At 53.9% G+C, this 5,643-nt stretch overlaps 1 protein-coding gene across 1 annotated transcript in view; it reads left to right on the forward strand.

Annotated features, from left to right (window-relative positions):
* LOC113215462 (formin-G-like) overlaps window positions 1–5,643 on the forward strand; it is a gene marked incomplete in the record, with an annotated part of 138,453 nt that overhangs the window by 115,938 nt on the left and 16,872 nt on the right.

Consider the following 5,643-nt stretch of genomic DNA (forward strand, 5'->3'; position numbering starts at 1 on the left):
GGGAGGGGGGGGGTAGACAGTAGGTTGGCGTGATGAGCGGGGGGTGATGGGGCCCCGGGGAATATCGAGGAGGCGCCGCCGCCCCCCAAATGAACGGGATGCACTGAGGGTGTTGGGACCGCAAGGCCGAGGTTAAAGGGCAAACCGCAGCCTGCGTCACCACTGTAGTGCTGCTGGGCCCACGAGGGGGGAAGGGCGACAGTAGTTGCGGGGGGAGGGGGGGATATGGCGCCCAATCACGCTGTCGGCTGGAACAGGAAGTAGTGTCGCTAGTTCCGAGAAGCAGGGAGGAAGTATACGGCGAGTTATCTATCTGTGGACTGCGAGAACGGGCGGATCTTCCTCCTAGGTTTCTCTGCTGCCGGAGAGGAAATCTGGGTTAGCTGCAGTCAAATAAAAAGGCTGCGCGTGTTTTCCACCCCTCATTTCCGAAATAAAATGCGTCCAACGCGCAGACGGGGCCCAAACGAAGCATTGACTTGGTCCCCAAAGCCGTCTCTCCTCGTGCCCGTTTACCTCTAAGGTATCCAATTATCCATTTTCAGAATGAGGTTGCCCCCCGGCGGGGGAGTCGCTCTGGTCCCGGGCGGCAGCCTGGCCCGGGGCGCACGCTGACGGATGTCTTCCGTCCGTCTGTGCGCCCGCCACTCCCTGCCCCGCCCTTCTCGCCGCACGTCTTGTCCGGCGGCCATGGTCGCCTCACAGGCCATTTGGCCGGCGTTCTCTTCTCATTTTCCCCTTCCCTTTCCCCTGCATCTCCTCGCCCCCGCGCCCCCGCGCTCCCCGCCCCTTCCGGCGGCACATGCACCCTGCTTCGACATCCGGTTCCGGTTCCCGTTTCATCGCTCCTTTGTCTGTCGCTCGCTCGTCTCGCGCAGCCCATTCTTCTCCGCCGTCTGGTGACGCTGCTGCGCCGCCGCGGACCGAAACAAAAGCGAATAAAACCAAAATGCGGGCCCCGGAGATGCGCCGCGGCTGCAGCCGTCTCTACCCGGCGCGTCAAATATCTGGTCCGAATTGTGAGGCGCGCCTGAGTTACGCCCCACCGCGCCATCTGTCGCCAACATGCGCCTCGCAGTAAACCTGGCGGATAAGACTTTACATATATCACGGGCATGGTTTCGCTCGGTGGCACGCGGGGGGCGCCGGGGCGCGGGCTGCGGTGAGGAGTGGTGTGTATACGGGGGGAATAGGCTACAACTTCGGGGCATATTGTTTTGAATTTCGATTTGAGAATGAGGGTGAGTTTTAGCAAACTGAATTTCAGCTTTGAGCTTTTGATGGAATGCGGTTGAAATTCGTGCGCTTTAGAACCCCATAATGTCAGTTGTGTTTGTTTGTGAAATAAATATTAGAGTTCCTTTCAAGAGTGTCAGTGCATGGCCCCCGCACGCATCGCACCTCTATTCATCTCAGAATCCACTGTAATACATAACAAAACACCCAAGTTCATCGTGCTAGTGCAGGTCGCGAGTGAATGTGCGGTATTATGCTACCATGAAATACTCATACCGCGCGAATCAAAGCCGATCAGGAGGTGTAAGTTCTGTGACGCTGACACCGAAAGGAGTTGAACACTGTAACTTGGAACAGCAGCTGCTCTTTGTAGGGATCGTTCACAAAGTACATCTGGTTTGTTAGGTTTATTCGGTGATTCGGTGAGATCTTTTGGCACCTGCGATTCTTGGAGCAGGCTCTTTTTACGTGGTAAATAGCTGTATCGGTCTCAGAGCTCACGGCTCGTACTCTTTCCTCATAATCAATCTTGTCTTGCAAATGCAGCAGGTGCCCGACGGGAAAGATAAATATTGTAACTGGCACACAAGGGCAGGTTGGCGGCGCAGGGCTGCACGCGTGTGTGCGTGAAGGTGCTGGGAAAATACTGCGCGCCAAAAATTTAAACGGGCCGACCGCTCCTGGCCAAACACGCCAATGAAAATACCCGCGCTGTCGGGTGGAAATGTGTAAAAATGTGAATAATTCGGCAAGGCGGTGTAACGCAGATTTACGCCGCGCTGCCCGGCGGCGGTCTCCAAGCTTTTTTAAACCAGCCTTGAGTGTGTCTGCCACCTCCTTTGTTTCTTTTTGCTATTATTGCTCTTTCTCGCTTTTCTCGCACAACTCTCCCTTTAAAAAAACAAAAAAAAAAAAGAGTATACCCGGTTCAGAATAAAAATAGGCACCGATACGCCGCACACAACACGTTAAGGTTAAGCTGTGAAAGTCTCAGGACTGAATGCCAAATAAGCACATGGCTGCCTGACAACGCGCAGGTGTAAAGGTGCCGGCGGCTGCGCGGCAGCAGCGGGCGAGCGCCTGCAACGTTTGCATAGGCACTCCCGCAGTACATCGTAAATTGCGGGTTGCATACCTCCCGGGCGCCTCGGGGCCCCGGGCGCGCGCGCGGCACAGGGGACTAGCTACACCGCATTGCGCCCTCCCGGGCTCTCCCGGCGGCCCCGAGGAGACGGAGAAGGGGAGAAAATGTAAGCAAAAGCCGGCGGTGTGATCAGGAGGCCTTGTCCACGCCGAGGCCGCCGCGGGTGCCGCGCCGCACGACGCTCGCAGCCCCAACGGCGGCGGCGCGGCAGCTCGTGGCCGGGGGTATTTAGAATGCAGGCGACTCAGCACAAGGAGAATTGCCTTCTACTGTTGAATAAAAAAAAAAGGAAAGAAAAAAAAAGCGCAGGCGCATGAGTTAACGAATTTGCCGTCCGCCTGGGGGCGGGTGGCGGGCGGCGTGGCACAGCCGGCCTACGACGCATAACAAAGGCAAACAGAAGCTGGCTTTTACTGTTTTTTTGTTTTTTGTTTTTTCTTCCTTTTTATGGTGGGAATGTCAAACAACGGAACGAACTAGCGGAAGTACACCAAGTGGTGCCGCTTGACTCAGGCTGCGCCCCATGCTGTTTACACGTGCGAGGTGGGGGGAGGCTGGCACTGACACGCGCGCCCAACTTGATTGTATGCCTCAGGGTTCCTGCTTTCGTGTTTTTTGTCACCCTCGTGTTTAAGTTTTCAAGCTTAATGAAAGTAAATGCTTTTTCCTGTTTACAAACTAAGCAAACAGGTTTGATAAAGAAAAATCTCCTATTTTGTTTGAAGGCATTCACATTTTTCGTCAACCATCCATCCTAACTTTAAAAACTGACTTACTGCTGTCGACTTGTGTTATGGATAATTCTGCATTCGCAAACCAGGGGAACCTTAAACCATCCACGTGCCGTATCCTCTGGCCGTGAATACGACGGGGTATCCTCGGGTGACCTCGGGCGTCAAGTCAAAGGGTTCCGCCGCGCCGCCTCCTCGGAGCCCGGCTCCTGCAATCACACGTCTGTTGTGTCGCCCCTGATGCACCTAATTGGTCGCCCCGCACCGAAGCCAGACTAACCTTTACGAACGCGGCGCGCCTCGCTCGGGCGGAGCGAGACTCGTCGTCTTCGTCTTCGTCTTCCATTTTGTAGTCGTTCGTCCTTGCTTAGTTTCATCACGTCAATAGCGGGTCGTGGCGGCGCCGGCGCCCGCCCCGAACCTGATGCCCCTTGAGTGGCAGATCCTTTTTCCGCGAGGCGTATATATAGGGGGGCGCGGCGGCGCGTGGCGCGCAGGGAGGGAGGGGGAGGCGCCGCTCTTCCCTTCCGCCGCCGCCGCTCTCGATACGCAGCGCGCCGGTCGACGCGTCGAGGCGCCAGCCCGGCCCCAACTTTGTCGAGAGAGGTGAGCAGGTGAGGCGGCTCCTCCTTAATCCCCCCCGCCGCTGCGTGGATGTTTACAGCCGGCCGGGGGTGACGCGAGTGAACACGCAGCAGTCTGATACGCGTCCAACTCACTGGTTCTAGTATTTGCCGTGAAACATATATTTGTATGTAACCAAAAGTGTTCGGCTCGCTTTTCTTATATGGCGCTGTATTAGTGAAAATATATTTTCACTCCCCAGGCGAAAAGCGTGCAAGTTATTTGTGGATAATCCGAGGGGGCAGTAACTTCTAGTATTCACGGTTCACGAGGGAATTAATACCTTCAGTATTCAGGCGATATTCAGTGATTATTCAGTGATATTCACTATTAGAGTGTATTCACAGTGCATGAAACTTCGGAGTTGGTGCCCCCTCGGGATAATCACCCTTGTTAACTTCGCTTAAAACAAAAAGTAGCAACGACGATAGTGTTTATCATTTTTGAAATTCTCGTCAGAATTTCAAAAAAATGCGTGGCTGGCTACCCGCACTAAGTCTGCGCATAGGGAAGGCGTCGACGTCTCCTCTGCTACCCGATGTAAGAGTATCCTGCGTGTACTTGTTTTTGCAATTTTTGGCGGTTCAACACTTGTTTGCGAACACACGTCAGCATTGGTTTGAGGGCTGAGCCCCCTTCCCCTCCCCCCCTTGCGGCCCGCGAGGGCGTCACCCTTATCACCCGCACCTAAAGTACCCAATCCACTTTTCGCCCCTCACCGCCGCCGCCGCGCCGGCCTCAGCCCTTCAGCGCCGTAATCTTGATGGCAACAACGTCAACATTACCGCCCCCTTGTATGGAGATTCGTGACGCGGCGCCGCTGAACGCCGCTGAACGCCGCTGAACGCCGCTGAACGCGCCCGCTGGAGGTAATCTGTGTTAAGCTCGGCGGATAAGCCTTTGCTTGCGGAGAGCGTTACGTGTGGCCAGGGATGAAGAGGGAGGGGGGGGAGGGGGGTGCTTCCTGCCGTCTCCTGATTGTTGCGGGTCGGCGACGGAGCGCGAATGGCACTCGGGGCCCGGCGTGGGAGGGAGACGAGCGGCGATAGTGGTGCAGAAGGAGGGGGGGGGCAGCCGGCCTAAACGGCCGCCTTTGTAGCGGTTTAAAACACCTGGGGAGCCGGTCGAGATAATCGGGAGCAAATTGCTGGAGGGGGAAGAGGGGGAGGGGTGGGAGGAAATGGAGTAGGGGCGACTAACCGGAAGCGCGGAACAAGGGCGTCGTCAGGAAGGAGCAGGCAACGAGAGCCGGCATTTTTCTTTGGCTCGGTCGCTTACCATTTTCGATCTCTGAAAAATTGTAGTCACTCAGAAATTGTTGTTCCTGGAATAGAAAGTGTTTTTACTAAAGGGATTTCATCCAGATTTTCAAACCTTGAGAAGAAAGTCTATAGCCAGTTTGCGCATTAGAAACAAATGAGTTCAAGGTCAATTTTTTGGATCATTTACCAGTACAGCGAACAAAGCATTTTTGCATTCCTGCAAAGTGAATAGAATAACATAGTCTACTATTCTTATTTTTATAATTTGTTTGAATGCGTCTTGATTTTCATCCCTTTTAAATTCTAGCCTTCTTCCTTACGCCATTGTCGTCTGGTTGCGGTTGCACAACGATTACGAAAATTAGACATTGCTAACGTTTTGGTCGCTTTGCCTGTTTTACAATAAAAAGGCACAGAAAATCCATTAAGTGTGATTATGTTCTTTGTGCGAAGCGATGATTTCTTCTTGGGACAGAACTGCTTTCATCCGCTCACTTGGATGTGTGTAAAATGTCATTCGCATTATATTTGGAGCACACGACACTCTTTTTGATTGATGTTACGTGCTTTTTGAAAAGAAAAAAAAAATGAAAGCAGGATCAGATATGTTAAATGCGCAAATGCGTGACTGGGCGCAGCGATGGCA

The sequence above is a fragment of the Frankliniella occidentalis genome, unplaced genomic scaffold, assembly GCF_000697945.3.
Source record: "Frankliniella occidentalis isolate FOCC.00 unplaced genomic scaffold, Focc_3.1 Scaffold127, whole genome shotgun sequence".
In the NCBI taxonomy this organism is placed as follows: domain Eukaryota; kingdom Metazoa; phylum Arthropoda; class Insecta; order Thysanoptera; family Thripidae; genus Frankliniella; species Frankliniella occidentalis.